The sequence below is a fragment of the Erinaceus europaeus genome, chromosome 3, assembly GCF_950295315.1.
Source record: "Erinaceus europaeus chromosome 3, mEriEur2.1, whole genome shotgun sequence".
Taxonomy (NCBI): Eukaryota; Metazoa; Chordata; class Mammalia; order Eulipotyphla; family Erinaceidae; genus Erinaceus; species Erinaceus europaeus.
This window is the reverse complement of record NC_080164.1, coordinates 35,459,237-35,486,340: the sequence shown is the minus strand read 5'-3', so window position 1 is coordinate 35,486,340 and position 27,104 is coordinate 35,459,237.

Genomic DNA, 27,104 nt, shown 5'->3' with positions numbered 1-27,104 from the left:
AATGGCAAAGTAGGTCTGCAGGAGTCTTTCTCTCCTCCTCTCTGTCTCCCCTGCCCTCTGAATTTTTCTCTGTACTATTTAGTAAAATGGAAAAAAATGGCTGTGGGGAGCAGTGGTTTTGTAGTGTTGGCACTGAGCCCCAGCAATAAGCCTGGATGGACAAAAAGGAATATATATATATATATATATATATATATATATATATATATATATATATATATATATATATATATATATTTCTAATTTTTGAGTACCAGACTTAGAGAAGCCCTGAAATTCTTTTTACAAATCAGGTCACAGACTTGCAAGAGACTATAATCCTGGTGACCCTCAAGAGCAAGTTGGGAGACAGACAACATGAAGGCTCACACCTTCCTTAAGGGAACATGTATTGGGTTGTCTGAAAAAAACTGTGACTTTTTCCTATGTTTTTCTATGCAAAAGTATGTCCTGACTTTTACAACAACCGCAATACTTGGGAGGGAGGCATCATAATTTCCAAAAATCCATTCCCCCTGGTAAATGATTTTCTAATATTCCTCTAATTTCAAGACCTGCCCTACTCAGATTTCTAGTCACAATTACAATAGAATACATTGATAGCTTTGATCATTACTTTCTTTTTTTTTTAACAGTGAATTTTTTTTTAATTTTTTATTATCTTTACTTATTGGATGAAGACAGCCAGAAGCCAAGAAGGAAGGGGAAGATAGAGAGGACTAGAAACAAAGAGAGACACTTGCAGCCCTGTTTCACCACTTGCAAAGCTTTCCCCCTGCAGGTGGGAAGTCAGGGCTTGAATCTAGGTCCTTGTGCATTGTAATATATGTGCTCAACTAGGTGCACCACCACCCGGCCAGATCACCACTTTCAAAGAACATTGCTTTCACCCAGATCTTCTCTCTGTTCTATCTATAAGCATTTGAGTTGTGGATCCATCCACAAGCACAGAAGGAGCTCAGCTTCCTAGACGTTCTGAGATGTTAGAATCTTTCCTAGAGTGTAAGGAAGTGGTTCAGCAACAGAGCTTTACATTTGTGAGGCCTTGGATTCCATCCCTAGCACAACATAAAAAACAAAATAAATTAAAGCTAGAACATAGCAAATGACAGAAAATTTTCATTTCCATCTTTTCTTGCTTTTTCTTCCTTCCTCCCTCCCTTTTTTATTTTTATTTGACATATACACAAAGAATGCACAGTCACTAAGCATAACTCACCCAGTTTGGCAAGCACACCCTCCTTTTTTGTGCTATTTTATGGTAAATTACAAAAATATGATAGGGACATAGTTCTTTTGTAAGATTTTATTTATTGATTGATGAGAAAGATAGGAGGAGAGAGTGAAAGAACCAGACATCACTCTGGTACACATGCTGCCCAGGCTTGAACTTAGGACCTCACGCTTGAGAGTCAAGCACATTATCCACTGTGCCATCTCCTGGACCACAGGGATATAGTTCTACACACTTCCTCTAGTAGAGTTCTGTGTCTCCACTTCACCTCCCAATGATAATCACCATAGTTCTCTGAAGGTTATAAATATGGGTTAACAGTATAAATAGATACTTTTGAGCTCAAAAATTATACCTATCGTTTCAATTCTCTATATTCCACAATTGATCCTATAGCTGTCCTTCCCTTCCCTACTTACTTCACTGAGCATAATCACCTCCAGAACACAATATAGATTTTTTTTAAATTAGTGAGTAGTATTACATAGAGTATATGTCCCATAAATTCTTCTTTTTTATTTTTTGAACTTGTAAAACTTAGATGAATGATTTTTATTCAATTGTTAAGGGCTTTTCCCCCATTTTCAAACTCTATCAAAGTATTCCTCATAGGGTTTTTGGGTTGTTTTTTTTTTTTTCCCCAGATATTTTAAACTTTCAATCAGGAAAGTGAAATGGCATGTGCCAGAGAATCATATAGGCCATTATGGCAAAGAGGGCTGATCCCATGTGGACATTGATGCTCATTATTATTCACTTGTATGGTCCCACCTTCACTTCCTTTCTCCTTCTTCTCCTCCTCCTCCTCCTCCTCCTCCTTCTTCTTCTTCCCCTTCCCCTTCCCCTTCCCCTCCTCCTCCTCCTACTTCTTTTAGCACTGGCCAAAGAGAATTTTATTAAAGTAGAGGGACCCGGTGATGGTGCACCTAGTTGAGTGCACATGTTACAGTGCTCAAGGACCCAGGTCTCCACCTGCAGAAGAAAAGCTTTTCAAGTGGTGAAGCAGGGCTGCAGATGTCTCTGTTTCTCTCTTTCTCTCTATCTCCCCGATTTCTGCCTGTCTCTACCCAATAAATAAAGATAATAAAATTTTTTTTAAATCAGAATTTAAAAATCATTAAAGTAGATACAGGATACTTGTTTGTTCAAATTTTAATACTCTATGACATACTGTGACTTCACTTCCTTTCTAAGTCACTTCTACACCTATTACAACTACTAGGTGTCCTTCCTTTTTCCACTTCCCTTTCAGCTAAGGGAAACAGTGTTGTCTTCCATCTCAGTGATAAGGCTAAAAATACAGGTTCCTGATCTCAAAAGTTCTGGGTCCCAGTAAAACTATGGTTCAGGGACTTCTGGTTGTCCTCCCTAATATTTCTTCCTCTGGGAGTTTGGACCAAAATTATTTGGGGGGTACAGAAGGAAGCAGTTCTGGCTTCTGTAACTGCCTTTTACTAGACATGAATATTGTCTGGTCTGTCCATAACCCCAGCCTGACTCTGTTCTACCCTAGCTGGGTAGAACTCTGAAGAAGTGAGGTTCTGGGACACACTGGCAAGATCACCTGCACAGGGAGGTTAGAATGGGATAGTAGCATCTGGAATGTGGTAGCTAAAAGACAGTGGGCTATAAAGTAGAGCAAAATGTTTCATAACCAGAGACCAAAGCATAGAATTAGTGCCAATAAGAGCAGGACTTTGGGGTGGAAAGAAACATTTATTTCTAGGTAGATGGATTTGAGTTGGTTGAATCCAAGTTATGACTGAGATCAATATTCTTGTGCCCATCATGAGAAAAAGAGGAAGAAAGTATTTTGGGGGGGAGCGGAGGGACTTGATATTGATTCTTTAATGAGTTTTCCCAAAGTTTCCAGAATGGGTTTCAAACTAATGACTTGATATAATTGCTATTATAAATATGATATACTCAAAGATAAATGGTATGTCACAATAGTATGGTATGCCATGCTTTTTCAGTAGCAAGTATTTGACACAATTCAAATTCACCTGACACTGAACAGGGGACGTTGCTCACTCACACTAAATGTGCAGTTTAAAACAGGCACTGATTTCAGAGGTCAAACTTCTAATTCAGTAAGAATTTCTTCTCAGTATTGCTCAGTATTTATTCTTGCATCTTGATATGATTTCCTTATAATGCATATGGCCTTCTGTGTGTCAGGGGTCAGTGACATATGACCTTGAAAAAAGTCAAGCCTTTATAATCTTGGACTTGTGAGTCTTAAACACAGAGATAGTCTCTCTCTCTCACTCTATCCTATTCAAAAAATTGCCAACCTGGAGCCCATGCTTCCTGTGTTCACCACTGAAACCTAGAAAGCATAGCTCATGAGTAGTCATTCCTTTACAAAGTGTTTCTCCTCAAAGGAGAAAGATACTGCTTCCAGAAGAAAACAGTGAGAACGACTTCTGGACAGTAAATATATCAGGTTTGTACTTCTATCAGCTAGTGAATACATTGTTCTGTCAATATGCCTGTGTCTAGCTTAAGACAATTGAGCTTTCTCACATGCTACCACACAAATTCTAGTAGTGGCAACAAATCCAGCTAAAGAACAGATGCTTATATGCAAGAACATGGACATGAAAAGACAGTGCCCAGTAGAGGCTTCTCCCTTGAGTTTATTTGTTTAGGTAGTACAGCAGAGACATGCAGTTGTACTTAAAAAAAAAAAAATCATGGGTCCCAAATCACATCAAATCGATGGGGTTTACAGTTAACAATATTTATATATCTTTCCCATATTTGGGAGCTACTCTCTTACCTAATCCAGCCTTCTGGTCCTTTTTCCAGCCATGACATCATCTCCCCAGACAATAACTTGGATCCACATTCATATCAGATTTCAGGCTCCAAACAAGAAAGGGGGGGAAAAAGCTAGTATAGCCACAGGCCATTCGGAATATAACTAAAATATGCCTACTAGTTGTCTACAAAATGGAGCCCCCCCCCCCCTTCATCTGCACTATTCCAGCCTTTAGGTTCATGGTTAGTCAAAAATTTGTTTAGTTTTATATGTTAACTCTCTTTTCAGCCACCAGGCTCCAGATGCTGGCATGATGCCAACCAGACTTCCCTGGACAGACAACCCCACCAATATGTCCTGGAGCTCCGATTCTCCAGAACTCCGCCACACTAGAGAAAGAGAGAGGCAGGTTGGGAGTATGTATCGACCTGTCAACATCCATGTTCAGCAGATAAGCAATTACAGAAGCCAGACCTTCCACCTTCTGCATCCCACAATGACCTTGGGTCCATACTACCAGAGGGTTAAAGAATAGGAAATCTATCAAGGGAGGGGATGTGACACAGAGTTCTGGTGGTGGGAACTGTGTGTTGTTTTCTCTTATACTATGGTTTTGTCAGAGTTTCCTTTTTATAAATAAAATTTAAAAAAAAGAAAAAAATCAATATTACTAAAATAGTTTAGATGATTTCCTTCAGAACTGATAAAGAAACTTTATAAATATTAAGTGGCCAGGCAGTGGCTCACCTGGCTAAGAGTTCACATTATAGTGCACAAGGACCCAGGTTCAAGTCCCTGGTCTCCACCTGTAGGGGGAAAGCTTCACAAGTTGAGAAGCAGGGCTGCAAGTGTCTCTCTATCTCCCTTTCTATCTTCCCCTCTTCTCTCAATTTCTGGCTGTCTCAATCTAATAATAAATAAAATTTAAAAAAAAAAGAAAGAAACTTTAGAAATGTTGACAGGTGCTGTGTTGGAGTGGGATAGACACAATTAGTAGAACAAACCTTTCTCACTTGAGGCCACAAGTTGAATTTCTGGCAATATAAACAAAGGAGTAGTGTTTAGGTCTCTGTCTCTGTCTTTATCTCTTTATTTCTCTCATAAATAAATTTTTAAAAATTTCAACTAGTCTCTGGGGTAATTTTGATAATTAGTTCATAGTACTGTCTAGATAACAAAAAATATAGTGACTACTGCAGAAAATATGTAATAAAATGCAAAGTTTCACATATATATAATTTGCATATTAACATGTTACTATCTATTGGTGCACATATATGCACATATAGGTACCTTCATGCCTGCATATGTGTGTCTGCAAGTGAGCAGAAGAATTTCTATATCCACAAGTAGGTCATTTTGTTTTTATTTGTTCTGGATGCTCAGACCAGAGCAAAGTAATCAAACAGTCCAAGTCGGGCATTGACATGTAAATGAGTCCATGATGGAAGTGCTTTAGCTCTGTTGCTGATCTACATGTCAATACCAGACTATTCTGTAGTTTATGTACATAGAGAAGTCAGTGAATAGGCAGAATGCTTATCACCCCTGAACACATGTTAGAATTTTTCTCCCTGAAATGGGTATGCCCAAATTCAACTTCAGATTCTAAGCTAATGTACTTTACAACTTTATTCACATGCTAACTATATGTTGAAGCTCTTTATCTTCTGTTCAAGGAAAGCACCGCCAAAGATATTGACTGGATATGGGAGCCTCTGATTCATGCATTAAAATATGCTGCCAGGTACCAGGGAGCAGAACCCATGCAGCCAATACATACACATGATGACTTTAAGTTCCAGGGTTGCCTTTCCATTATCAAATACTCAAATAGCACTTCTTATTCCCTTCATAGATGACCGATACTTGAAATTCTGTGCCTTAGGAGTCATATAGCATGATGACAAACTTGGTACCACGACGAACGTGGAAATCTGACAGGAAGCTGCACCAATCTTTCAGTGGTATGAACAGCACCAACATTCAGTTAAATGCTTGCAGGCAAATGGCACTGGTCCAGGGAGGGTTCCTTTTCTTTCCTGTTTCACTGTTGTTATAATCTACAAGCAGCATCTAACCGCCTGTAGTGTGGTCTCAAACTGCCTGTGACAAGCTTACAAAGCTTACTTTTCATCAGAATTAGTTCTTTAACAGGCATCAGAACGCTGCAGGTTGAGAGAGAATTCAATCATGTAATCATTTTTAGACAGCTTTTTTTAAGGTAAATGTGCCACAAATGAAGAATGCATGAAAAGGTATTAGCTGGGGAAGACTGCCATGTCTCTCTAAATTGAAACAAAGCAAACATTGATCTTTGTTGTCCACAAAATTCCTTTGGAAATATTTTATAACTTTATTCCCTAAATCTAGTATCTTTTATTTAGACTGTATTAAAAACTGCAGTTCAAAGAAAAGGGAGATACTGAGATGCGAAAATAGCTTTACAATGGCAATCAGACCCACGTTCTTGTGAGAAGTCTGTTCCTTTTGACTCTGCAAGCATTTAAGTGAATGTTGGTGCTGTTCATACCACTGAAAGATTGGTGCAGCTTCCTGTCAGATTTCCATGTCCATCATGGTGCCAAAGTTTGTCATCATGCTATATGACTCCTAAGGCATGATTTGACCTCTGTTGGCCTCAGTTTACATAGCTGCCAAGTTAGAAAGCTTTAAATATTTTAAGTGCCCATATATTATATAATGATAACTCGTTATTGCTTTCATCTATGGGAACCAAAGTGATAGCCAGGGGCTGACTATAGAGATGAAGATAAAGGGGGACCATCTAACTAAGGCCCATGAAACACAACTAGAGTGTTGCCTTTCTTGTCTAACTGTATCTCGCTGAACTTCTCACTGCATTATTGTAAAAATTAAGCAAAATCAAAACAAAAAAAGAAAGATGATATGGTATGGATCTGAGTTGGTGGAGGAGATACAGTATGTAAATAATAATATTAATAATGTAGATGAGGAATGTTGCTGAGACTCTGCTCTTCCAATAAGTTCTCAGTGAGGACAGTGCTCTCATGCCTAGGGTTACTTCAAAGTCATTGTTGTTATTTAACTGACTTATCAAACTCGAACTCTAATACTAGTTTAAACTAGTCACTTTGAAGTCTTACTACTTTTTTTGCTTTTCTTTCTTTCTCTTTTCTGTAGAGTTCTTTAAAACCAGAACTTAAGTGAGGTTAAAGAAACACATTTTACAGAGTTAAAAAAAATTGCTCTGTTGTTACAAATGTAGCTTCTAAACACCATAGCCAGCAGGTATTGTGGAATACATTTGGTTACAATAGCTTTCGGTCCATTCTGAGTCACACTTTGCCTAAAGGCAGGTAATATGACCTGCTGAATGACTCTTTTGTGTTCAAACTCCTAGCTAAGGCTTTTGGAGTGACTATGGGGGGGAGGGGATTTCCCAAAAGTTCTCTGATGTGACAAAAATAGACAGGTACATTCCCTCTTTTTTACTTAGCAACAAAGTAGGTGAACTACTAAAACAACAAAAATAACACTTAGACTCTAAGAAAAATATGGTAACTACCGTAGATTAAGGGAGTGAGAAAACTGGCTAGAAGAAGTTTATATTATTATGTGATGGCCCTGGAATTTTATGGTGGATAGAAGGAGGCTTATATAAAGATCCAAAACTCCTTATGGTTTCCCAAATTTTCTACTAGATTGTAAACCAATGGATAATTAATAAAATTGTTACAAAAAGCAAACCCTCAAGTCATACAAGATCACTTGAAAGCCCTCAGGCACATCTTCTGCTTCCAGTTCGACCATGTGTAATGCTCATGGTGACATTATGTGCCATGTTTTAGCAACTAGGAACAGGGTGTTTGTTATTCCCTCTATGACATTCCATTTCCTGTCCATTTCCTCTCTTCCTTGTGACCACAAAAGGATCAAAAATAAGAAAGCAGTCAAGGGAGTCGGGTGAAACACAGGTGGCACAAAGCACAAGGACTGACTGAGCCCCGGGCTCCCCTGGGTCCCCACATGCAGGGGAGTCAATTGATAAGCTGTGAAGCAGGTCTGCAGGTGTCTATCTTTCTCTCCCCCTCTCTGTCTTCCCCTCCTCTCTTCATTTCTCTCTGTCCTATCCAACAACAATAACAATAACTACAACAATAAAGAAATAAGGGCAACAAAAGGGAATAAATAAATATTAACAAAAAAGAAAAAGAATGCAGTCAATTAAGGATATGGATTTTTAGCCTAAACATTTCAGCATGTGCGTTTGGGTGCCATTTACAGTCTTTCTTCTATCTCTATAAGTAAGCGTTCAAATGCAAAATATGTCATACTTTTACAATGCATATGGTACAGGAGAGGAGAATGAGATTTGTACATGACCCATGAAAGATCCCATGCCATTATTTGTATTGTCAGCTGTCCAGCTTCCCATCTGGTGAGAAAGGGGTTTCCAGCCCTTGAACTGATTCAGACATTTCAAGAGAAGATGCTGACAGGTGTGTCTCCATGGGACAATGTGGACAGTCAAACCCCAGAGGTCATGACCTGCAGGTCCCACTGCAAGAAATTTTCATAACATTGGGTTCTCCTTCCTCTTCTCATCAGCGGTCATATAGTGTTTCAGCTATTTGATGACTGCTATTTCCATAAAGCCCAGTTAATTTACAAGCAAGGAAATTGAGACCCCAAAAGGCTGAACAGTTTTCCAAATGTCAGAAGCATAAAACAAGAGTATGAGAAATAGCTCAACTGGTACAACTGATTCCTTGACATGTGCAAGGTCCCAGGTTCAAATTCAGGCACCACATGGGAGATGTTATGTTATTGGGTGAAGCTCCCATGCTGTGGGTATCTCTTACTTTCTCTATGTCTCTATCTCTTTATTTGAATGAAAACATTATTTAATGATGAAATCATACATGCACACAGCAATACAAGTGGCAAGTTCTGAACTCCCTCCACCATATTCCGGCTGAGGTGCCAATGAGAAAGATGCAGTGATGTTTGCTGTGGCTGTTTTCCATTGACTGTATAAGATGTGCTTCTTCTGTCTCTTTATTGAGAAAGTATAGGAGTGTTCCTGAACCTTAGCACTGTTAACATTTGAGAACAAAAATGGTCTGGCTCTGTGTGCAGGGAGGAGCTTAGTATATAATATGTTGTAGTGTCAATAGTAGCTTCCTCCCAAATCTGACAACCAAACATGGGTGATACGTTGAGAATACATCAAGCTACCCTTTGGAAAGCAAATACTGATGAAATGAATCAAGTATTTTGCTTATGAGATGAAAAAAAAAAAAAACCTGCTTTTTAAAGAATATATGTGTGGCCTTGTCAAGTGCATGACCCAGACTCCAGTTCCAGCGCCACATGGGAATTGACACAGCTACAGGGCAAACTCCAGTTGTTTAACATCTCTTGCATACTCTGTTTCTCTATCTGAATGAAACTGTTGGTGTGGGAGAAGTGCCATTACACATATGTGAGGCTCTGGTATAGCCAAATAAAGAAAACAATGAAATGTTTTTAAAGGACAGCTGGGTAAGTAGTAGGTATATATATATATATATATATATATATATATATATATATATATATATATGATGTGTGTATGTATACATACATGTATGTGTATATGTGGTTTGTCTGGAATGTGTTCGACTTGTGTGTATGGAGTGTAGGTAGATAGGGTTTGTGCATTATGTATACGCCTTTGTTTGTTTTTGCTTGGACCTGGCTTATGGTAGTACAAGAATTGCACCTGAGGCTTTGGGATCCAAGGTATGGAAGTCTTTTTAAATAACTATTGTGACATTTCCCCTACACTGTATATGTGTTTAAATGGTTCCTATATGTGATATATGTGTGGAGTGTGTGTATATAGGGGAGTATGGTATCTATGAATGTCTTATTGTAGATCTATGGGGGGATTCTATCTATATGCAAATGAATATAATGAATATTACTTAAAGGGAGCTCCAAAATATTAGGTATAAGCCTCTGTCTCCAATCCCATTCTTTTTTTTTCCCCAGAGCACTGCTCAGCTCTGGTTTTTGGTGGTGCAGGGGACTGAACCTGGGACTTCAGAGCCTCAGGCATGAGAGGCTTTTTGCATAACCATTATGCTACTTTCCCTCACCCTATCTCCAGTCCCAGTGAAGTAAGAATGCCTCGGTTTAATTGTCTGCCCAAAACCACCTTAGCATTAGGCAAATTCTCTGCCTATGGAATTTCACATAAAAGGTGCCTCAGTAAGCTAGAAATAGACCTATCCTGGGCAGGAGTAGATAGCATAATGGTTATGCAAAGAAACTGGCATGTCTGGGGTTCCAAAGTCTCAGGTTCAATCCTCCCTGCACTACCATAAACCAGAGCTGAGCAGTGTTCTGGTAAAAAGAAGAAGAAGGAGAAGAAGAAGAAGAAGAAGGAGAAGAAGAAGAAGAAGAAGGAGAAGGAGAAGGAGAAGGAGAAGGAGAAGGAGAAGGAGAAGGAGAAGGAGGAGAAAAGAAATAAAGAAAGAAAGAAAGAAAGGAAGGAAGAAAGAAAGAAAGAAAGAAAGAAAGAAAGAAAGAAAGAAAGAAAGAAAGAAAAAATAGAGAGAGAGAAAGAAAGAGCTGGGAAGGAGAGCTATCCTATACCCCTGTAATTCCTCTTCTGGTGATAGATCCTTAGGAACCAAACATACCCATCCAAAATGATCTGTGTATTCCTATTCCATAGCAGCACATTTGTAATAGCCAAAAGCTGAAAGCAACCCAGGTTATCCTACAGCAGGTGAGTGGCTGAGAAAGTTGTGGTCTATGATCTATGTATTCACAAGCAATGAAGCAGATGTTCAGGTGTCTGTCTCTCCCCGTTTCTATCTTCCCGCCTCTCTCAATTTCTCTCTGTCCTATCCAACAACAACAACAATGGAAAAATGGCTTCCAGTAGCAGCGGATTCCTAGGGCAATCACCAAGCCCCAGTGAAAACACTGGAGGCAAATTCTGTGGAAGATGGAGCTAGCCTGAAAGGGAATTAATGAATGGCCAGGGGGAGCTGCTATGTCTTCTGCCTGATGGCCCAGAAAGGTACTCCAGTCACCTCCAGAGTTAGGAAGAGGGATAATGGAGTTCTTCTAATCTAAGGACCCAGAAAGAGTAGAACCTTGTAGAATTGTGATGAACCAAGTTGCCACTACCCACTTCCCACAGCCTAGTGTGTCTAGTGAGTGTGGCCCCATAGCCTATGAGAGCCTCCCCCAACTCCCCACAGAAGAAACAGAAGATCACTTAAAGCTCTCCTCCAGTCAAGGCACAGTCTTTAAAACTGTGGTGCAATGATGTCCTATTGAAGGCAGAGAGATAACTCATCTGGTAGAATGAATGATCTCTACAGCTTTACATCTCAGTTTGGTCCCCGGTGCAACATACACCAAAGTGTTATTCTAACTTCTCTCTCCATCTCTCTCTCTCTCTCTCTCTCTCTCTCTCTCTCTGTATCTATCTATCTATTTCTGTCTCTATCTCTTTCTGTCTCTCCCCTACTTCATCTAAAATAAATATTTTTAAATGACATCCTATTTCAGAGAAAACAGTTCCTTTTTATAGAAACTATTCTCTATTTATATACCACTTCATGTAATTTTAGGCAAGATTAATTTGCATTTCCATTAATACACCTTTTCTAATTGAACATAGTAGTGATTTCAATTTAACTATAACCACTTATAATCATATATCCATATATATATATATATATATCCTAATTAGGAAACAAGCAGTCTGTCTGGAGCCAGGCCACTCCCACCCCGCCTCAGAAAAACATTCCACAGCCCATACAAAACAGAAGAAATAAATTGTGCCTCACTTGCCAAACTTCAATTTCATTTTCTTTTTGAAAAGAGATAAAATGGTAATGATCACACTAATAATGACAATGATAGTATCTCCCTCCCAAGTCTGTAGTGAGGGGTAAATGTATTCATGCAAACATAGTGCTCTTAGCATAGCCCGCAGATGAGAAACACTGAACAAATGTTAGCGACAGCCCTTATCAGCGCCACTCCTATGGCTTTCATTCTTACTATTAAATGAAAGGGGCTATAGAGAAGTGAGTACAGCTAGGTTAAAATCCAACTGTGATGTGTAGCCAGATGATTACAGAAAGTGAACCACAATCCTTTCCCTATGCTCTTGAAAGCAAATAACTAAAGTGAGGAGGAGGAAAAGGAGGATATCTTTTTTCAGAGTCTGAGGAGGCCAGCACCCAAGCTCATGACTTTGATGCCAAAACCCTTTATGCCTCATATCCCCATAAAACTCAATATTTTCTAAATCTAAAAGTGAAAGCCACAGCATCAGCAAGGGAGCACACAGACAACATGGCCACATTGTGGCCATCTGTAAGTGGCAGACTACCAGTTCCTCAAATCCCGAGATTGTCACCTAGTTAACAACTCAGGACTGACATACATTTGTATCTATCATGCCTCTTTCAAAGAGTCTGTGCAGCACTCTAGGGAAATTTCTCCAGAGCTATGTATTGCTCACCATCTGTAGATATGCCTGCTACCTAGGCAAACCTTCCTGGAGCAGGAAACATAAGAAGGAGACATGACTCAGAGTTCCAATTAAAAAAAAACAACAGATATTTGCATTAGGAGGTCTAACTGCCTGTTTCAATTAGAAACAGCAGTGCTGCTCCCCCACCCCTTCCAAAGGAGAGGGGAACTGCAGGGATGGGGGTGTGCATTTTATCTTACAGGGTGGAGTGAATATCTCATTTGGAGCCACAAGGTCATAGACATGGTGATATACAAAGGTTTAAAAAAGACTCCTGTGAAAACAATAAATGCTTCTTTTCAGTGGTCACTCCTTCCTCTCTCTCTCTTTCTCCCTCTCCCTCTCTCCCTCTCTCCACCTCTCCCTCTCCCTTTCCCTCTCCCCTCCTTATTCACCCTTTCTCTGTGAGAACCTGGTAGCCCCTTGCAGCTGTGACCTCTCTAAACTGTCAGCCTCAGATTAACTGATACTTCATCAATTTCGCCTGAACTACATTTGCAACCCAGTCTCAGGAGGACAGCCAAGTGCATCAAACACCACACATTAGCCTCCTAGACCCAGATTTTCTTCAAAAGGGTGGGAGGATGGGAGCATTTTCCAATATTCTTTGCAGGGACCAGGGCAACAGACCAGGGGGACTTTGCCTGGAAGGGAAAGAGCCTGCACCTCTGATTATGCCTTGTAAATTTTTCATGAGGACATCTGCCCACACTCCACTCCTCCAGAGCTGCCTTTCTCTCTCTCTCTCTCTCTCTCTCTCTCTCTCTCTCTCTCTGTCTCTGTCTCTGTCTCTCTCTGCCTCTCTCTCTGTGTCTCTCTCTCTTTGCCTTCAGGCCTTCTGACAAGGCATGAAAAACGAGAATGATTGGGCTCAGTCCCCATTAGCCAGGAAGTGACTGCTAAGGTTTCAGATGCAGGGAGGGGCTGGATCTGCTGAGGAAAGGGGCTTGGAAACAAAAGATCAGCCAGAGATGGATGAGTCTTAGGTGAGTCTACAGATTGAGGCCACACCAAGGGTAGCCCTCCACACCCCCCAACCCCCCATGCAAACACAAATGGGCATGCCTGATAAAAGCCAGCTTGGACAAGAGAGGACTGGGGGCTCTGCTGACCATGCTGACTTGGATCTGGAAAACTTCGGTGCCTGCCCCTCCCCTCCCTTTCACCAGTTTATTCTTTCAGTCTCACTCCATTCATAGAGCAAATAGCTCAGCTTCCCACAGCCTTATCACATATGTACAGTCTAAGTGAAAGCTCAAAAGAAATATGAAAGTGTAGCCATGAGGGAGGGAAGTCCTTTCTTATTTAAGTAATACGAAACGAACCGTTCCTTTGGCAATCCTAGCAATTTTACAAGATATATATATATATATATATCTTTTATTTCTAACTCTTGCAATACAGTTCAAATCAGAAGTCAACAGCCCTTTCTCATTAATGCATCAAATCATGCCGATGTCCTTTTCGTGCTCCCTTTGAAGTGACATGTGCTTCAATTTATTTTTAATCTTCTAAGTGATGTCGTAAGGACCGCAGCCCCAGTGACATGTGAAGTTGTGGTTCTTCCACGCTGTTGGCTGGCTCCACCCACACCCAGAGAGCGTGTGCTCTCTCCGGAGTCCCTGGCCAGAACTCGGCCTCAAAACTGGGAGTCGCCTCAAAAACAGAATTCTACCGACAAAGTAAATTCATTAAGAAACTCACTCTACAAGGTAGAAATGTTACCTTTTGTGCTCAGTTTAGCTCATGCCTTAGGGCGCCATTGGCGAACCTGCATGGAGCAACAGTGCGCCCTAGCGGCCGTCCTTGCCACTCCCTCCCTTCACCCTCTCCTTAGCTACTAGGAGATGACAGAGAGAAAATGAGTTGGCATGAACTATTCGCCCTGTATATCACATCTTTAAATAGTTATTCACATGAAAAAGGCTTGGTACTGATTCAAAGCCACGTTGATAGGACAATCTAAGCATGCCCATAAGGGCTCATAGATAGACTGCAGATGTTTTGTTATTTTTTCCCCACTTGCTATATCAACGATGGCATATTTTTGTAAGACATAAAATTAAGCACATTTACCTAGTTGATTAATGAGTTTGTGAATTTATTGCACAATTCAGTTTAAATTATCAACTGAAATATCTTGGAAGGCAATTACCTATCTTCCTCATCTGCAAGATGGAAAAAGTGGCAGAAATACCACAGAATTTGCAATTAGACCAAAGTAGGTGAAAAACCTTTGCTCAGAACTGGTGCAACTGTTATAGAAAACAGTATGGAGAATCCTTAAACAAGTAAAATTGGAAATAGCTTATGATCTAGCAACACCATTGGGACATTTATCCAGAAGTTATGAAAACATTATTCAAGGCCTGGCAGTGGCACACCTGGTTGAGTGCACACATTACAATGAGCGAGGATCCAAGTTCCATCCTCTAATCCCCACCTACAGTGAGGAGGCTATGCTAGTAATGAATTAGTTCACTAGGTGTCTCTGTCTCTTTCTCTCAATATCCCCCTTCCACACTTAATTTCTCTCCTATCAAATAAATAAATAAATAAAACACTAACTAGATGATACATATGTACTTCCACATTTATAGCTGCCTTATTTATGATAAAAGAACCTACAAGGCTATCTACTACTGACTGCACGAAGAATTTATCAGACATATATTCAATGTTTACCATACAGTAATCAAAAACAAAAGATACTGTGGCATTCTTATTAAAATGAATGGAACTTGAGATGATTATGCTTAGTGAAGTAAGGAAGGAGGTGGAAGAGAACTACTGGGTTGTTTCACTCATATGTGAGATATAGAGATTTGTGGCCACAGGCGGGTTATGCAAACGTGGCGCCAAGCGCAAGGACCATCGTAAGGATATCAGTTTGAGCCCCCGCTTCTCCACCTGCAAGGGAGTCCCTTCACAGGCGGTGAAGCAGGTCTGCACGTGTCTATCTTTCTATCCCCTCTCTGTCTTCCCTCCTCTATTGATTTCTCTCTGTCCTATCCAAGGATAGCAACAGCAACAATAATAACCACAACAATGATAAAACAACAAGGGCAACAAAAGGGGGGAAAAGTGGTCTCCAGGAGCAGTGGAATCATTGCAGTCACCAAGCCCCGGCAATAACCCTGGAGGCAAAAGAGAGAGAGAGAGAGAGAGATTTACCACATGAACTTGGAACAACAACAACAAAAAAGTATCTAACCAGTCTCTATGTCCTTGAAAGAACTATGGAGAATTAGTGTCTATGGCGCTGGGACAGAACTTTGGTGTTGGGAGTGGTGTGGGACTATGCTCCCATTAGCTTCAAAATGTCATAAATCACTAATAAAATTTATTTAAAAATTTACTTTAAGGGAGTCCAGTGGTAGCACAGCCAGTTAAGCACAGGTGGCACAAAGCTCAAGGACCCGTGTAAAGATCCCAGTTAGAGGCCCCCTGCTCCCCACCTGCAGAGGAGTCACATCACAAGCAGTGAAGCATGTCTGCAGGTGTCTATCTTTCTTTCCTCATCTCTGTCTTCCTCTCCTCTCTCCATTTCTCTCTGTCCGATCCAACAACAACAACATCAATAACAGCAATAGTAATAACTACAACAATAAAACAAGGGCAGCAAAAGGGAATAAATAAATAAATATTAAAGTAAATAAATAGATAAATAAAAGATTTGCTTTGTTAGGGACCATAAGTTTAGACTAGTCACTTTACTGCTGGAGTTTTCTTTTGTTTTTGTGTTGTTGTTTTTTTTGTCTTTGAAAGGGATCATGTATAAAATAAATAAAACCTTTTGAGAAACTGAATAGAAATGATGACGTCAATAGGAGGGACAGTTGCTGTGAATTAAACTTCGTTTTTAATCTGCTTCAAGTTCCTAATGTCTCTCTTAATGCTCAGCCTCTACTTAAATCTTTACTCGCCTCTTCGCACACCCAACTTGACCCTACCTTCTTTGCAGCAGTGCAAATAAGATTTCCTCCTAGAGACACACACAGAAATGGTTCCTTGATAGCACACGTTAACACATGGTTTAGAGACGCTTCCTCATATTAAAGACTGGGTTGTTTCCTGGTAGCAATGCCTGATAGTCTTCAGTGTTCACCCCTTTCACTTGCTTTGTACACCCTCCTTGGTCCTCATTAGACGTTTGTATATTTGGTCATTAGAAATATTTACGGTCAAAGGTGTCTACAGGGGGTCGGGCGGTGGCACAGTGGGTTAAGCGCACGTGGCGCAAAGCACAAGGACCGGCAAGGATCCCGGTTCGAGCCCCCGGCTCCCCACCTGCAGGGGAGTCGCTTCACAGGCGGTGAAGCAGGTCTGCAAGTATCTATCTTTCTCCCCCCTCTCTGTCTTCCCCTCCTCTCTCCATTTCTCTCTGTGCTATCCAACAACGAACAACAACGATGGCAATAATAATAACCAAAACGAGGCTACAACAACCAGGGTAACAAAAGGGGGGAAAAAGTGACCTCCAGGAGCAGTGGATTCATGGTGCAGGCACTGAGCCCAGCAATAACCCTGGAGAAAAAAAAAAAGGTGTCTACATTATAAAAAATACTCTAAAGACAAGAAAAATAATGCTTATAATAGCATCTTGGTATAAGAGACATTTCCTACTAAGATTATACTGAAAGGTGGTCCGGGAGGTGGCGCAGTGGATAAGGCTTTGGACTCTCAAGCATGAGGTCCTAAGTTCAAACCCTGGCAGCACGTGCACCAGAGTGATGTCTGGTTCTTTCTCTCTCTCTCTCCTGTCATTTCTCATGAAGAAATAAACAAAACTTTTTTTAAAAGATTATACTGAAAGGTACATATTAAATATTTTGCATTCTTACATCATCGCTTCACCATTTTGTGATACAACAAAATGTTAAGTTCAGTTTGAATTTGGGATACAAAATCATTGTCATAGTTGAAAAAAATTCATGGAAGTACACAGATACGAATAGAAGCTTACAATTTTGCCATGGTTTCTAAATTTTGGTACTAAATTTCAATCTCATTTAACAAATATATGATTATTTGTAGTGCTGATTATTGTTAAAGTTTAAATGCTAAAGTTCTCTTTTCCTTAATTTTAGTTATCTCTGACTTATAAAGACACTGGAACTTTAAATATTTCATCAAAGGGATTCAATGCACTATGAGTCTTAGTTTAGAGAATTCAAGGGGTGAGTGATGGGACACCCATCTAACAATTTTACTTCCATTGTTGATATATGTGTGTGTGTGTGTGTGTGTGTGTAGAGAGAGAAGGATTTAATGAAAGCATTTCAATGTAATATCACTTTGACATAGCTGCTTCCAAACTGCTGTTTTTCTTCATGGAATAGTTTTGTTTTTTGTTTTAAGTTACTTTCTTACCCACTGTTTAATGATCTAATGATCTATGGGTTGAAGTTATATAGTTCACATTATTCAGTTATTATTACAATATTATTCTCAATTTATTAATTAAAAGATCCTGCAGGTTGTCTAGAGCAGGCAGTCAATTCTTTTTTAATATATATATTTATTTATTCACTAGAAAGATAGGAGAACAGAGAGAAAGAAGTAGGTATAACTCAGGTACATGGGCTGCCAGGGATTGAACAAAGGACCTTATGCTTGAGAGTCCAACACTTCTTCCACTGCACCACCTCCTGGACCACAAGAAGGCAGTTAATTCTCATCACATCAGTTCTCTCACTGTTCAGGTTTTCACACTGAGAATGCAACAATACTGGGGAAGCTCTAATGCAATCATTTATCTCTCCTTCTCTCTCTTCCTCCTCCTCCTCCTTCTTCTTCTTTTCTCTCCCCCTCCCCCTCTCCCCCTCCCCCTCCTCCTCCTCCTCCTCCTCCTTCTTCCTCTTCTTATTCTTCTTCTTCTCTCTCTCTCTCTCTCTCTGACTCTCTCAAATGTTAGCCCAGGAAGGTGCAAGCACTTACACATGAGATTCCAGCTCTATAAAAAGGGTACTTTTCATGTAATAGAAAGAGAAAATGTGTGTATGTGTGTGTATGTGTGTGTGTTATTTCCTCTGTCTTAAGATATATTGCACAATTTAGAGAATTGCTTTCCTAGGAACAGTGCTGCAAATAAATGACAAATGTCAGCATCCCTTTTTTGTTGTTGTAGTTAATTAGGCAAAGCATTACTTCTTAGCCTTAAATAATTTTTCCATAAAAATTTCCATTGTTTAATGAATCATCTGTTGTTCAGAATAAAGCTTCTCTAATACATCTCTAGTTTATTAACCACAAAGAAGCTGCTTTTTGTGTATTTCTTTCCTGAAGCTAAATTTAACAAGTGTCAAAGGGTGTGGACTTGTCATAAACATCTGTAGTTTCACCAAACTGTATAACAAACCTCTCAGGCTGAGTAATCTGTTCACAATCAGATTTCTCCCAGTATTGCCTAATATTTGACGCATCTTCTAAATATCTGAAGTACTTATTTGTAAATGCCACAATGACTTTTCTATGTTATCTCAGTCAGTTTTACAGAAGTTGGAAGAAAATACATTTTATTAATTAATGTGACTTTATTTTTACTTTTTCCACTAAGAAATAAAACTCAGATGAGGCTTTCAGAGAACTTGAGTTAGCTAAATTTTACAAAGTATGGATTAGATAATCTAGAATTTTCTGCATTGTTAAATGCTGGTTCCCATGTTTGTATTTTTAATACTATTTTTTTCCTTTTATTTCTTTTTTAAAGATTAAAGTAGATGATATATGACAGACAGAAATAGAGGATAGATAGATAGATAGATAACAACACAGAAGTTTCCTTCAATGTGATAAGGGAAAGGATTGAATTTGGGTTGTACACATGGCAAAGCAGGGCATTATCCAAGTGAACTGTTTTACGGACCCAGAATTTTTATTTTTCAGTGCCTGGCTAATTTTGACGGATATTCACTTCCATTAGTTAATAATACCCTAAGTTATTAACTTGTTGTGCACAGAAAGTGAGATTCACCCTTAACAATGGTGGATGTGAATCTGCATTTCAAATACATTTCCATTATGTCAAAAAATGTGTTTGGTGACTGGGGAGATAGTTGTTCAGTTTTGGAGTATAAGATTTCCATACTGGTTGGTGTCAGGTCTCTCTCTCTCTCTCTCTCACTCTCACTCTCACTCTCTCACTCTCTTCCTCTACTTTTCTTAACAAATAAATTCCTGGGACATGGATTAGGTTGGGGCACACCCAGTTCAGTATAAATGTTACTATGTGTAAGGACCTGTGTTCAAGTCCATTGTCCTACCTATAGGAGGAAAGCTTCATGAGTGCTAAAGCAGTTCTACTGACATCTTTTTCTCTCCCTCTCTATCTCATCCCTTTCAATTTCTCTCTTTCTTATCAAATAATGTTTTTAAAAGTTGTAAAAGAAGGAAATCAATATTGTTTTAAAAAATAAATTAATGTTTTCAATTGTTATATTCAATGATTATGTATCAAGATGGGGCTATGTGACAGTTTTGCCACCAACCCCTGCCCCCTCACCTGTCTTCACTTCTGGAATTATTCAAGTAAACCCAATCTGAAATTTTCAGCTATATTTGTATGTATTTACTTCTTTGAAAAATTAACAAAGAGGCAAGTTGATAGCATCATCTATAAATATACTTGACACTAAAGGAATAAGCTGCAATCTCTAAGGACACTGAAAACACATGACTTTGCCATTCACCTTCTGCCCTAAAACCCTCCTTTTATTTCCTGGGGAAGATTGCCTGAGACCCCAGGGAATGAGAGCTCAAGCAACCCTGTATAGGTCAGAGCAGCTGGTTTTGCTCCAGAACTTGTTTTGACAGAAGCATTTTCTGTGACAAGGTTAAACTCTTAGAGAAATATTCAGTTTTCTTTGGCTATGAAATCAAGCTTGTGTTTTTACATGCATGGGATTTCATTCATAAGAAATACTAGATTAAGGGAGTCGGGCTGTAGTGCAGCGGGCTAAGCGCAGGTGGCGCAAAGCACAAGGACCGGCATAAGGATCCCGGTTCGAACCCCGGCTCCCCACCTGCAGGAGAGTCGCTTCACAGGCGGTGAAGCAGGTCTGCAGGTGTCTATCTTTCTCTCCTCCTCTGTCTTCCCCTCCCTCTCTCCATTTCTCTCTGTCCTATCCAACAACAACAACAATAATAACTACAACAATAAAACAACAAGGGCAACAAAAGGGAATAAATAAATAAAATAAATATTAAAAAAATAAATAAATACTAGATTACACAGAAAAACAGCAGCCACCTGGTCAGAACACACACTTACCATCATCTTGTAGTGATAACAGACCTGCTCATATGGTAAAAGCCAATCTCAGCATGTCTATATCAGAACTTTCTCCCCCATTCCCCAATTCCCTCTTTCCTCTTTCTCTCCAGAGCTCACAGATTAACTCTGTGTTTACTTCCTCAAGTAACCCTTGGCATCTCTGAAGGTAAAACATCATATTTACTGTAGTATTGAAGCATGTCAGTCATTTAAGCATTTGAAAAGGAGTTGTTTTAATGTGACTCTTAGGCCTTTTTATGTCATTGGTAAGGCTTTTATCTTAGTCCAATGATCTTAGTCCAATTTTTCCCATAATTCCTGTGACTTTGGTCAGTCAATTTTGCATGATTTGGTAATTTTTAGGAACACTTGCTTCCTATTGAAACAGACTTGAACTCTTTTCTTTTCAATCTCTTTCATCCCTTGCAATATACAGCTTTTCTAGCTTACTTGGGGGACTGAAATTTATGTGGGACCCTGAAAGATTATATGGGAGAAAGTGACACCCTGAGTAAGAGCGTTAGATTAAGGAGAAGGACTCCAGGCCCACAAAAACAGAAATGTCAGGTTATATCAGGTGCTCTGTGTACACCATCTTAGTTAATCCTCATGACAGGCCTGTGAGTTTGACTTCAATGTCTCAATTTTAGGCCCAGGAAGGAAGGACAATAAATTACCAGAGATTTCACTAAAGGTTGTCCAGCATTTCCAGTTATCCAGCACTAATACCCAGATTTTTTTCCCTTTGGTTTGGTTGGTGTGAGTCTTCACCGGAGAGTCCTACTACTAAAACTGATTCACCAGATGTCCTAAGAGGGATCTAGGCTTCTCACTCCTCAGTGAGTTATACTGAAAGGCCAATGAGCTGTCACTCCCCTTGAGGTGAGAAAAATGACTAATCAAAGGTGAAAGAGGTGACAAGAGAAAAGAGTTCAATCCATTGACTCTATCTTCCCTAGCCACCCTGCTGTGATAAATATGGCTATAGAAGCATATTTCGTCCAAAGATTTTAAAAAGAAAGCAGCTCCTGGCAGAGTTACCTAGTGCCTCGCGGTACCGGCTCTTCCTGTTGCAAAGGCCTGCAGTGCACTATCAAGGGCGGCTTCCATCAGAAGCAGCTACTAGAGATTGCACCAGGGGAAGCAACAACACCTGGAAACAACTGCTTCCAGGACCTGGCCCTGATGGGAATTCTCACAGCGCCCAGCACTTCCTTTCCATTCAAACAGATGTCTGTCTTTGGCTGCTGGCCAGATTGGCACGTCACCTTCCCACATGGTCGCTGGCACTTCTGTGTACAGCTGACGGAGCCATTCTGACTTTGTTCATTTCAGTTTCACATTACATAATCTAGAAGCAATGCCCCTCAACCTTGATGTTAGCATTAGTTGGGATAAAATGAATAAAGAGAGTGACTATAAATGACATTTCATTCACAGACATCTCCTTCTTCTGTCTCCTCTGTGTGGGTACGGTAAAGGTAAACGGTTTTTGCATTGTATGTGCATCTGAATGTAATGGTGTGTACTTATGGTGAATATGTGTATAGCCTGTATGTTGTATATGTGTTTGTGTGGTGATGTGTGTTTATTACATTATGGTGTGAGTGTACTTGCATGTATGTTATATGTGAGATACATAAATATATAGTATGTGTGTTGTTACATAATGTGTATGTACATGTGTTTAAATAGATGGTCCTTGAATCATTTCATTTTGTTTGAATTTATTTTATTCTAACATTGATTAAAAATAAAGTCTTTGAGGGGCCAGGTGGTGGTGCACCTGGTTGGGCACACATGTTACAATGCACAAGGACCCAGATTCCAGTCTCCAGTCCCAGTCTACAGGGGGAAAGCTTCATGGGTGGTGAAGCAGTGCTTCAGGTGTCTCTCTGTCTCTCTTCCTTTCTATCCCCCACTTCCCTCTTGGTTTCTGGCTGTCTCTATCCAATAAATAAATAAAGATAACAAAAAAAATTAAAAAAGAAAGTCTTTGGCCCATACTCTCAGAGAGATAAAGAATGAGGAACCTTCAAATGGAGGGAATAGGATACAGAACTCTGTTGGAGTCAGTTGTGTGGAATTGTACCCCTCCTATCCTACAATGTTGTTAGTCATTCTTAAGTGACATAAATTTTTAAATAAATAAATGAAGTCTAGTCAACAAGGTAGGAAATTGATATTAAAGAATCTAGTCATAATATGCAATTTCATTTAGTAGCAATTTCCACTTAACAACAGCACTGTGGACTTACAGTGTATATGGTGTCTGAGTGTGCATTTGTGCATGGGATGTATATGCATGGGATTTGTGTACATGTACATATATGGTGTGTATAATGGTGTGTATATGAGGTGTGGCCTGTGTTGTACAATTGCATGTTTTGATGTGAGCATGTGTTCTCCTGCCTGGAGCACAGGCCCTAAGAAATTCCAGCTGAGTGAGACCACTAAATTCTATCAGCATGTTCAAGCAGATTACTTTTTTTTTTGCCCCCAGGGTTATTGCTGGAGCTTAGTGCCTGCACTACAAATCCACTGCTCCTGGAGGCTATTTTTTCCCATTTTGATTCCCTTGTTGTAGTTGTTATAGCTGCTGTTGTTGGGTAGGAAAGAGAGAAATCGAGGGAGGAGGGGAAGATAGAGAGGAGGAGAGAAAAACAGACACCTGCAGACCTGCTTCACCACTTGTGAAGCGACCCCCCTGCAGGTGGGGAGCTGGGTGCTCGAAACGGGATCCTTCTGCAGGCCCTTGCACTTTGCATCATGTACCCTTAACCCCGCTGCGCTACCACCCAGCACCGCCTACCGATTACTTCTTTAGGGTTCAGAACACAAACTGCCAGAGAAGGAATATTAGAAGACAGAAAACGGTGGCCCAAAGAAGATAAGTCACTTCCCCATCATTATCTGAGGTGATATGGTAGGTAAAAAGATATAACCTGAAACCCAGATCTCCATTTCACTATTTTCTACCTGCCTTGCATAAAAGTCTTATGTCCTCATGGCCTACTGGGAGACTAGCAGGATGGCCTAATGAACCACCTATGGGATTAATGTTGCCCACAGGAAGCTAACCTAGATCATCATTCTGGTAAGAGAGTCTAGCCTTCAGCTAGGAGATGCACAGAGACATCACTGCCTTCAGCTAGGTGGTGCAGAGACCTCACTGCTTTCAGCTAGGTGATACACAGAGACCTCACTGCCTTATTCCTTATTAAGGAATAGAACCAAAGAACTGGAACCTCATCTTATTAAAGGTCAGTTATCAGAAAACTCCTGTAAGGTTGGGATGTATACACAGAAGACCTGGGTTCTTGATCAGCTGTGCTCAACTTAAATTTTCTCACATAAGACAAGAAAAAAGAGTTGTTCTTTTCTGGAGTTACACACACACACACACACACACACACACACACACACACACACACACACACACACACACACACACACACACACACACACACACACACACACACACACACTCTGTGCATAGCCTTGGCTTAGAACTCATTTCTGCAGGGTTGGTGATAACCAGAAGACCATTTCCTTTTCTTTCTAACTGTTGCTTCACTGCTTTCCCCAATAAAAACCTCTCTAGAGTCTGAGATTCTTCTTTGTTTCATTCTTGCTCCTACTTGCACTCCCAGGGCTCTGCCATGTGTCAGTTTCACTCTCAACTTCTGATTTGTGTCTTCTCTATTTGTTCCTGAGTAAACAGAAGACAAAGCTGACCTCATCTGGCAAAAGATATGTTTGAGAGGAACCTACTCTACCTCCACAAGGAAGCCTCTCCTGTTTAGAAACCATATAAAACTAGTCTGTTTCTAGGTCAGTGACCTAGCCAGGCCATCTTTATCCCTTCCCCAGAAACTCAGGATGCAAAGAAACAGTCACTGTTGTATCCTATTGCATTCTTCAGTCATTTTTTTAATAAAAGTGCAACTTCCTGTGCACTTGATTTGGTGTACCTCACTAGGACATAATTCATGTCTTTCTGTCTAATAAAATAAAACAAAACTCCGATGTATGGTACTTTTTTTCTGCATGTGGGGAAGAATACTCATGGGATTAAGTATTGCACAAATACCGTTCAGGAGCTAGAAGCTTTTTAGAATCAAAAATCCCATTGTAAATCACTCTAATGAAAAGAACACTCTGAAGGCACAGGGCTTTTTATAGAGCACTTAGCTTCTCCTGGTTTCCTGACCAGCACACCCTCTGTCTTTAGTCAGATTCATTAAGTCTGCTGGAAACCAAAGAGAACTAGATGGAGGCCCTGATATCTTTTATTTTATTTTATTAGTGATTTAATGTTGATTTACGAAATTATAAGATAATGGGTGTAATTCCACACCACTCCCACTATGAGAATTCTGTATCCCCATTCTCTCCACTGGAAGCTACAGCAGTTCTCTCAAGTTTGCAGATGTTGGTTAAGTATTATTTCTACATCTGTCTATATTTGTATATACCTAACCACCCTTTTTTTCCTAATGTCTTTTCTTCCTTTCTAAGTCATACCTATACTTATTATTACTTTTAAATGTTTTCCCTTTTTCCTCTTCTGTCTCTTGGTCCTGATGGAGTTGGAATACAGAGCCCTCTGATCATCTTCCCTCTATCATTTCCCCCCTCTGGGAGTATGAACAAAATGATTTTAGGGTACAGAATGTGGGAGGTGTAGCTTCTGTAATTGTTTCTCCCCTGGACATAGACATTGGCATATCCAGTACCAGGTCAATCCATACCCCCAGCCTGTTTCTATCTTTCCTTAATGGGGTAGGGCTCTGGAGAGATGAGATCCCAGGACACATTAGTGAGGTCGCCTGCACAGGGAAGTCAGAATGAAATCATGATAGCATCTGCAACTTGGTGACTTCAAGGGTGTAGGTGAGAAAGCTTCATGAGCTATAGAGCAGTGTTACAGTTATCTCTCCTTCTCTCTCTCTCTATCTGTCTTTGTCTCACACCATTTATCAAATAAAAAGAGGGAGCTAGAGAGAGAATGAGAGAGAGAGAGAGAAGGGAAAAAATGGTCACAAAAGTGGAGCTATGTAGGCACCAAGTCCTAGAAATAGTGCTAATGACAAAAAAAAAAGTGGAAGCATGACATGAAATATCTGTGTACTATAAGGTTAAATGAATTTAGAAAGGGAACATGATAGAAAATATCAAAATCTTGAACAGATAAGAGAAATCAATGTGCCTGGGGTAAGAACTGCTGTTCAATTTCTACCTTTGAGCAAAGTGGTTGATGCAACACAGACACAGAGAAAGAAAGGAAAGCTAGAGAGAAAAGGCACAGATGAACTAGAATGGAAGGGAAGAAGACAGAGAAGTAAGAGCAGCATGATGATCCTAACTGGGTGTGGAACCTTACTGAGCTTCATATTCGGGGTGTTACAGATAATATCTCCTTCTAGACTTTGTCTTCATTGTCTTCATTGCAATTCAGTATGATAGAATCATTTTTTGTTATTCAAAAGGAAATGAAATTAAATGGCATGCCCTAAGTTATAGGAGTAAAATAGTAAAGCACAGAGCCTCCAGGATGCAGCCTAAGCTCCCTCCACCCACTTTCCAAGACATCATCGTCATTCTGTATGCCTCCCACCTCCACTAGTTTCTACAAAAAGGCATATCTGGACACTAAAGAAATGCACCACAACAGGAGAAAATGGTCTTTCCACCCAGATGAAAGTAAAAATATGGTGGAGCTAGAAATATAAAGGAAGAAGGAACCTCTTCTTTCCATGAAAGTTCACAGCATAGACTCTGTATGTTAAGAAGAATTGACTGCAGTGGTAGAATAAACCAAAGACACAATACACATTTTGGGAAGAAAAGTTAGCCAGTGAGGCTACACATGTTTTCTCTAAAGACCATCTTGTATAAAATCATTGGTTGATACAATATAGGGCAATTGGACTTCCCTGGACATATGACCCCACCAATATGTCCTAGAACTCCACTTCCTCAGAGCCCCGCCCCATTAGTGAAAGAGAGAGACAGGCTGGGAGTATAGATTGACCTGCCAATGCCCATATTCAGTGGGGAAGCAATTACAGAAGGCAGACCTTCCACCTTCTGCACCCCATAAAGAATAAGAAAGCTAACAGGGGAGGAGATGGGATACAGAGCTCTGGTGGTGGGCATTGTACCCCTTTTATCCCATGGTCTTGTCAGTGTTTCCATTTTATAAATAAATACATTTTTAAAAAATTAAGGAAAATGAGGAAGATTTTAGAGTAGTAACACACAGGACTTGCACTCAAGTGGTCCCAGATTC